Here is a 9,484-nt window from a genome sequence, read left to right as displayed (position 1 = left end):
TAGATGTGAAGTTACTAATAAGATACCCATTCTACTTAATGTTGATGTTAATGTAGAGGATGATCCAAAAACGTTTAAAGAAGCAATGTCTTCTAGAAACACAGCTTTTTGGAAGGAGGCAATAAATGATGAGATGGATTCCTTGATTTCAAATAATACTTGGTATCTCACGGATTTTCCACCCGGTTCCAAAGTTGTTGGATGTAAATGGGTGTTTAGAATTAAAAGGGACACAAATGTGAAAATAATATATTTTAAGGCTTGGTTGGTAGTACAAGGTTTTACTCAGAAGGAAGGGGTGGATTATTTTGATACTTGTGCACCCGTAGCTAGAATTACATCCATTAGAGTCCTTATGGCTTTAGCTTCTATTCATGGCTTGCTTGTTCATCAAATGGATGTAAAAATAGCTTTTCTAAATGGTGATTTAGATGAGGAAGTGTACATGAGGTAGCCTAAGGGTTTTGTTCTTCCTGGCAATGAAAGTAAAGTTTGCAAGTTGGTTAAGTCCTTGTATAGATTAAAACAGGCTCCAAAATAGTGGCATGAAAATTTTGATTCTGCAATTTTTTCACATGGTTTTACTCATAATTCTGCTGATAGATGCATTTATTCTAAGTTTAGAAAAGATTATGGAATCATTGTATGTTTATATGTTGATGATATGCTAATCTTTGGGACGAATATAAAAGGCATTAATGAGACTAAGGGATATTTATCTTCTTGTTTCCAAATGAAAGATTTGGGTGAAGTGGATACAATATTAGGAATCAAAGGTATAAAACATAGTGGGGGTTAGGCTTTGAGTCAGTCTCGTTATGTTGATAAAATGCTTGATAAGTTTAAGCATTTGAATATCAAAGAAGTCAATTCCCCTTATGATTCGTCATGTAAACTTGAAAATAATAATGGTAGAGCATTTACTCAACTTGAGTATGCAAGTGCAATAGGTAGTTTAATGTATGCATCACATTGTACTAGGCCCGATATTGCATTTGCAGTTTGCAAACTTTCTAGATTTACTAGCAACCCTAGTGTCGAACATTGGAAAGTTATTGGTAGAGTTTTTGGTTTCTTAAGGAGAACCAAAAATCTTGGTTTGCATTATAATAGATTTCCATCTGTTCTTGAGGGTTTTTTAGATGCTAGTTGGATTACTAGCACTGGTGATAATAAATCCACTAGTGGGTGGGTTTTTATGCTTGGTGGAGGTGTTGTTTCTTGGGCTTCAAAGAAAAAGACTTGTATTACTCATTCCACCATGGAGGCTGAATTTTTAGCCTTGGCGACGGGAGGGAAAGAAGTAGAATGGCTAAGGAACATGTTATTAGATATAGAGGTGTGGCCACGACCGATGTCAGTCGTTTCTTTGAACTGTGATAGTGAAGCTACTTTGTCTAAAGTGTATAATAAGGTTTACAATGGAAAATCTAGACATATAAGTTTAAGACATGCATATGTACGTTAGTTAATATCAGATGGGGTAATAACTGTTGTGTATGTAAGGTCTTGCAATAATTTAGCGGATCCTTTTACAAAAGGGTTACCAAGGGACATAGTGCAAACAATGTCCAAGGAAATTGGTTTAAAACCAATTATTTAATCAAGAACAACGGAAACCCAACCTTTCCTATAGTACTACCCCTATATTAAAGGTTCAATGTGGTAAAAACAAGTTGTTTGTTGATGATATATTGATTATTGTTGAGTATAATTAATATATATGTGTAAGTGTGAGTTTTAGACTCTTAATGAAGTTTCAAAGGTTATTTTTGTACTTCACTTATATGAACATATAGGAATGGTGTCGTTCCTAGCAAAAGTGTGTTTTACTTTTGGAGATGTTCATGAATACCAGGATGAGCACATGGCCATAATAGTGCTACCATTTCTAAGAACATTTGGTTTAACAAAGTTGTGTGTGTAGAAATTCCGGTAATGATATGTAAGATTATGGTTCAAAGCTACATGCTACCATTAATTTTGTTGTTACTTTGAACGTTTACACTAGGTGGAGGTTCAAATCGATAAGATACCTTCATTGATGCATAATTTTGTTGGTTAAGAACATACACTCATTTTGAAGACTAAGTGGGGGATTATTAGAGTAGTCTTCATAATAGGTGTTGTGAATGATGGAAAATTAGTCCCACATTGGTAGAATAGAAGTTAGTTATATAGGTTAGTCTATATAGCTAGTGTTGGGATGGAAGTCCCACATTGGTAGAATAGAATAAGTTGGCTTGTTCATTTCTAATTGGGAAGAAAGTCCTACATTGGTTGAATAGAAGATGATAGCTTAATCTATTCTATTTAACTTGAAGTTGGGAAGAAACTCCCACATTGGTTAAATAGAAAAGTATAGCTTGGAGCTAGTATATAAGTTACTCTATTCTATTTAACTTGATGTTGGGAAGAAAACTCCCACATTGGTTAAATAGAAAAGTTTAGCTTGGAGCTAGTCAATAAATTGATTATTTGGAGCAAAACAAAAATTTTAAGTTATGACCACGGGCCTGGTCGGGCGGGCTTTGCCCGATCGGGCGCGATCATTAAATTAGGAAAATAATATTTGCTCTCCCAATAGGTTTAAGTTAGCCCGATCAGGCGCGAGAGCAAACTTATTTTCCTAAGTGTAGATGGCCCGATCGGGCGCGAGCCTAGTTAAAAGATTTGTTCATTTATTTGCCCGACCGGGCGGGCTTGGCCCGATCGGGCGAGTGTAAGTAGTTACTTTTCTACGGTTAAGTTGATTATGATAATAGTGACTTTTCATTAAAAGTCAGATTATCATAATTAACTATATTTTGGAAATAGTGATTCTTAGATTAAATAGGCTGTTCATTATATATAGTTAATTGCTCCAAAATTATAACTTATCTTTTTTACTTTATTTTCTTCTTTATTATCTATTCTTATTGTTCTTACAAGTGTTCTTAGGAAGTTCAATTACATTGCTTTAATTGATCTCAAACTTAGGGAAATCCTAGAAGCATATTAACTGGCAACCCATAGCAATCATAGTGGGTGTTAAAATTGCATATTATCGATTTCACCATCTTATATGTACTGCACCTTATATCAAAAGAGGGGTTAGATTTTCTTTTTCCAAAAGAGTTAAGAACTTGGAGTTGGTCTTGCCGCCTTTATCTCTTTACTCTAAAGAAACCATGTGCACTTTAGTTTTTGACGCCATAATACCCTCAATGCTTGATAATGGCGTCAGCTTTCTCGCATCTTTGTATTTGAGTGATGTTCAAATTAGTGGAGAGTTTCTTGAATTTCTTTTGTCAGTGTCCCCCCATTTAGAGAAGCTCTATGTGAAGGGTTCGAGGATTCTTGTGAAACTGAAGGTCGCATCTTTCAAGGTGAAGCCACTAATAGTAGATGGTTGTGCCTGGCTAGAAGAACTTGAAATTGATGCTGTGAATCTGAGCTATTTGTACTATTTTGGGTTTGGAAATATTGAGTTCAAGAGTGTCCCGGCACTTGTTGAAGCAAATTTATTTGGGGATTGTTGTACTCCCTCAATTCTAATATGTCAGAAAATTGCTTCCTTTGCTATGCAGCTCTCAAGACTTTCCCTTGTCCTTGTCCTCGTCCTCGTCCTTGAGAGCTATGATGAGGTTAGTGCACAATGGAGTCATGAGTTGTTTTATTTTCTGAATTTCTTAATCTAATTCAAACTTGAGCTCTTACCCCTTGACTTTCTTTGCTTGAAGCTTTTTAGGAAAAATATTTGTGTCAATATTCCCACCAAAGGACTTCCATGTTTCAATAACCTAAAATGCCTAGAGTTGACATGCTTGTGGAATATGACATTCAACATTACTAGTATTACAAGGTTATTAGGGGCATGCCCAGTGCTACGTGGATTCAAGATGGAGGTAAAATTTCATATTCTGATTCAGGCGTTGTTTGGTAAATAGCTTTTTAGAGAGTTTTTAGCTTATTTTACCATATTAGAGATTGACCAATTAAATAAGCTAATTTAGGTGTTTGGTAAATATCTTTTTTTTTTTTAACACACACCAAAGATAGGAATTTATAGATAAGGCCTAAAGGCCATTAAGCATCAGTACATAGAAGCAAGAAATAAAAGAGGAAAAGCTATTAGACATAACACCAGTCTTTCCTATCACAAGAAAAGCTTGATGATGCTACTACTGTTTATGTTTTGGTAAATATCTTATTAAAAGAGTTTTTTAGGCTCAAAATCTTTTTTAGAAACTAGTTGAGCCATCGAGCGCGATAGCCCAATTTTCAAAAACGGGATTGAGATAAATCTGAGGTTTAATGGATGTGCTATAACAATTCGCTTTACTTATCACAAAAAATGGTTGTGGTTGTTAGTATGTAAGAGTTGTGTTATTATTTAATGTAAGTACTTGAAATTATAAGTAAATTTGGTACAATTGTTTTATTTAATTATTAATATTGTTGTATTATTTAATCTCCTATTTAAAATCGCTATAATAAAATACAATGAATGCTTGTTTTTTATATAAACTAAATGATACTATCATGTTGTCTAATTTTTTATTAAAACGTGATACGATTGTATGAAATATAATTAACTTGTATTCATTTTAAATGATTTAAGGCAGTGTTTGGGAATCAGTATTTAATTTCAAATTATTCATTTCAATTCTTGAAATTGAAATTCTTATTTTTAATTCCAAAAATGGTGTTTGGGAAATTGCTAGAATTTAAATTCTAGGATTTCAAATTCTACATGTTGTTTGGATAGACTGGAATTTTAATTTCACAATTGTATTTTTTAATTGCTTTTTTTGAAAAAAGTAAGATAAAATTCAAATATCACATTTTCATACAACACTGCGTCAACATGTTGTCCCTTTCGATGTTCCGAGAACTCCAATGGCAGTTCATCAATGGCGACGCAACATTGCGAACTCCAATGGTGATTCAACAATGGCGACGCAACACTGAGGACTCCAATTAGCTCAATAATGGCGACAAATTAAAGTGCCGATAACTCCAATGGCGTCCAGGAATGCAGCTCTCCTGTTCTTGATCATGGTCTTCTCTATAAAATCATCGTTTTCTTCTTCGGCGAAATTAAGTTTAAGGTTCATCATCAGTGCTTTGCCGGAAAGTGGAATCCCTAGTTTCTTCCGACGATGAAGGTTAAAGCAAGGAGCCATGAGAGAGAAATTTTATGTGGTAGAAGAGAGGAGAGAAAAAATATAAGTAACTTACCTGGTAAAAATAGAGGAGAGAGAAGTTGAAGGTGAATAGATCACATCACTTGGAATTGAAATGACATATATTGAAGATGGATTTCAAATTCTTTGGTGTAGGTTATTCTTGATAAGTGTCTGGAATTCAGCCAAATTCAATTCCAAATGCTATGAGTTACCAAATAGCTTAATTGGGACAAATTGATATATGTGTTTTATATGCTATTTTATTCCCCGTCCCACAGTCATTTATATGCATATTTGAGCTCGTTGGAGCTACTTTTAGCACTAATGTGTGGTTTCAAGTGTTTTGTAGAGTTGGCATTTGTTTTGTAGAAATTTCCCGGATTTATCGGTGATTCCTATGGTTTTCCAGCCACTACGAGGTATTGGAGTTTGTAGCACGTTAATGACTATTGATTGTAGCCTAAGACCGATCATATCAGTGACTAAGGGCTTGGTTCGTGGAATTGGTCTGAGTAATGAACCGAGAAGAAGTTGGGCCGATTGATAATTGAAGCCCAAAGAAACAAAGAAGAGAAGAGCCACGGCCGAAAGAAACTGGGCCCAATCGGGCAGCCTATGGCTCGATCGAGCGGTTGCCAAGAAACAAGGAGGATGAAAATAAAGGCGGGCCTGATCAGGTGGCCCTTCGCCCGATCGGGCGCATGTATTTTTAGTCGGCTTAGGAGTTTCCATTTTGGCTAATCTTCGGGTTTAGTATTAAGACTCTTGGCGTAATCTTCTTTAAGCACGCTTTCATTATTCTCTTTTCATACTTAACTTTTAGAGAGATTTCTAGTTGGAGATTACTGTAGAACTCAAGTTTTCCCTTTTTAGTGCAATTTCATATTTTCCTTCATTTGGTATTCTTTCTTCTCTCCTTTATTGTTTATTTTCTTGCTTTGTTCTTAATCACGTCTTTTTCATATGCTTTGATTAGTTTAGATTTAATTATGTGTGAGTAGTTTAATTCTAGGGTTTTTGGGGGATTCCTAATTAATATGAAGGGATAATTTGTTATTATTGATTATTGATATTGCATGATGATTTCTTATTGAATTGTTTTAATTCTTTACAATTGGATTATGAATCAAGAAGATGTGATTTGATTGTAAAAGTATAGCAATATTAAATTGATGAATCGAGCAGATGTTAATTTGATATTAAAGGCTATTTTCAATAGGAACTTAGATCTAGTAAATTGCGAGAGCCTGTTAGATCTATGTTGATTAATGAATTGCGAGAGACTGTTAATCATGTTATATGTGCACTGTTAATTATTGATTGTTATGTTTTATCCCGGAATATTAATTATTGGTGAACCTGTGACCCTAGGCTTTTTTTTATTGATTTCTCCCTATTCTTAATCTCCCTAGTTTAATTCTTTTCACAGAAGTAATTTGGTTACTTGATAATTTAGATTATATTAATTAATTAGGAATAAAAGAACGCTGTTTTCCTGTGGATTCGACCTTACTTCCCTATATACATTAGTTAGGGACTTAGGTAATACTTTTGATTAGGTGATACGACTTTAGCCTATCACAAATCCAACATTTGAGATGAAATGACAATTCCCAAACATACCATAAAGATAATCCGATTTAAAATGGTTGATAAACCAAAAAGTGGTTGATGGAAATCAGAAAACGTCCCAACACACATGTGTATAGATATCATGCAGATACAAGAAACATAGGAAAAGTGACCTTCTATTATTGGATTTTAAAAATGTTTGCACTATAGCGAAACATAGCCCAATAATGTACGATTTCGAGGAATTTATTAGTGTTATTATCAAATATATTGTATATGTTTGTAATAACTATGGTATAAATTAAATAGAGATGTCACTTAAAAATCAAATACGGAGTATTTTTCCAACAAACGAATACTTTAGAGTACATATTGATACATAATACATGAATTAAAAAAAAATGTATATACTACTTGTTCACTCATCTCTCATCCTCTCTCACTTGTATATGATGGTTTTTGTGCAATTCATGCCCTGCATCATCTCTCATCTACTTGCTTAACATATTGCTATCCTTCATCTTCAACTACTTAATCAATCATTTTTTTTTATTGTTTTGCAAATTTTATTGAGTCTTTTAAGTTTGATTCTTTTTCTTCCCCGCACTCTCTTTTTTACCCATCCTTTATAGTTTTACATATTTCATAAAACATTATATTGCCTTTTTTCTTGAGACATTGTTTAATCATGAAACAAACTATACTATAATAATGCCTTTTTTTTTGTTTTTAAAAAATGCTAAATATTTTTTTAGTCAAATATACTTTAAAATTGGTTTCAAATTCCTTTTTTTTTTCTCAAATCCAACTTGGCTACTTGATCCCCCTATCACCTTCTCCTTTTACTACATCACTCATCTTAAGGCTCTCTTACCTTGAATAGCTCCCCACCATCTATTTCAAAATGACATATGTAGACCGAGAAAGAGATTCGAGGTTTTATCGAAAGGTTGCAATATATAAGTAGGTTCATATCCAAACTCACTGCGATATGTGAACCTATATTCAAGAAATTAAAGAAAAATGTTCCAGTTACATGGGATGATAATTTCCAAAAAGCTTTCGACAAGATCAAACAGTACCTAGCAAATCCGCCTGTGTTAGCACCAGCAATACCTGACTTTCCTCTTCGACTCTACCTTACGGTCACAAGAGAAACGATGGGAGAAATGCTAGCACAAGAGATCGAAAGCAAAGAAAATGCAATATATTATTTGAGAAAGAAACTTCAAGGATATAAAACTCGATACACACCACTCGAAAAATTGTGTCTTGCACTTGTGTGGGCCGCACAAAAATTAAGGCATTACATGCTTACTCATATAGTGCATGTTGTATCAAAGATGGATCCTCTCAAGTACTTGTTTGAGAAGGCAACACTCAATGGCAGATTGTCAAGGTGTATAGTCAACCTGGCTCAGTTTGAGTTGAAATTTGTACCGCAAAAGGGTATCAAAGGTTCTGTAGTTTTTTACTTCTTCCCACTAGAAGAAGTTGAGAAAGATGAAGAAGAGTACGATTTCCCGGACGAAGATCTACTCATGAGCGAAGATGATGGCTGGACACTCTATTTCGATGGAGCTTCAAACCAAAAGGGATGTGGTGTGGGAGTTTTTCTCGTATCACCCAATGAAGAGCACATTCCAATCTCCATGAAACTTGATTTCGATGTCACCAACAATGCCGCAGAATATGAGGCGTGCATCTTGGGATTAGAAATAGATGTGGCCTTGGGAATTAAGATGCTAAGAATCTATGGAGACTCATCACTCATCATCAACCAAAACTCTAAGAGATGGAAGGTGAGAAGTGAAAGTCTCGCTACGTATCAAGCTCATCTAGAAACTCTCACGGAGCGACTAGATGAAGTGGAATACACATACTTGCCTATAGAAGAGAATCAGTTTGCCGACGCACTAGTTAAGTTGGCATCAATGGTGCGAATTCCAAGAGACACAATCAGAATGCCATTGACTATAGAAAGAAGGTATGAGCCGGCTTATATTAACGCACTTGATGATGAACAAGATTCACAAGAAGAAGACGAAGAGCCATGGTACACAGACATCCTTAACTATGTAACGAAGGGAGAATACCCTCCAAACACTGATAAAAGGGCATGCCGGGTTTTGAGGCTCCTGGCCTCACAGTATGTGCTCATCAGGGGAGAACTCCACAAAAGGACCGCACAAGGAAGAAACCTCTTATGCATAGCTAAGAAGGAAGCATACAGAACCATGGAAAAACTTCATGCCGGAAATATGTGGAACGCATATGAACGCTAAGATGTTAGTCCAAAAGATTCAACGCCAAGGTTATTATTGGACTACCATGGAGAGAGATTACCACAAATACGTCAAGAAGTGTATGAAATGTCAAGTATACGCAAATTTGCAACATGTTCAACCTTCGCTTCTCTACACATACACTTCTCCATGGCCTTTCTCTACTTGGGGAATTGACATCATTGGGAAGATAACACCACTAGGACAAGGGGGACATGAGTTCATTCTTGTAGCAATCGACTACTTCAACAAATGGGTCGAAGCCGCTTCCTATGCTAAGCTTACGGAAAAACATGTAGCTCAATTCATCGAGAAAAACATCATATGCCGCTATGGTGTACCTCATGAAATGATCAGTGATAATGGGACGCATTTCCAAGATGAGTGCGCAGAACCATTATAGAAATATCACATCAAACATCACAGATCATCACCTTACAGACCACAAACGAATAG

The 9,484-nt window shown here is 35.2% G+C and overlaps 1 pseudogene; it reads left to right on the top strand.

The window, feature by feature from the left end:
* Positions 1-829: 829 nt before the first annotated feature.
* Positions 830-1,468, top strand: LOC145578015 (secreted RxLR effector protein 161 pseudogene; annotated as a pseudogene).
* The last annotated feature ends 8,016 nt before the right edge of the window (positions 1,469-9,484 follow it).

Source organism: Chenopodium album, chromosome 14, assembly GCF_948465745.1.
Source record: "Chenopodium album chromosome 14, dcCheAlbu1.1, whole genome shotgun sequence".
Lineage (NCBI taxonomy): Eukaryota > Viridiplantae > Streptophyta > Magnoliopsida > Caryophyllales > Amaranthaceae > Chenopodium > Chenopodium album.
Note: the sequence above shows the minus strand (reverse complement) of the source record. Positions and strands in the feature narration are given on the sequence as shown.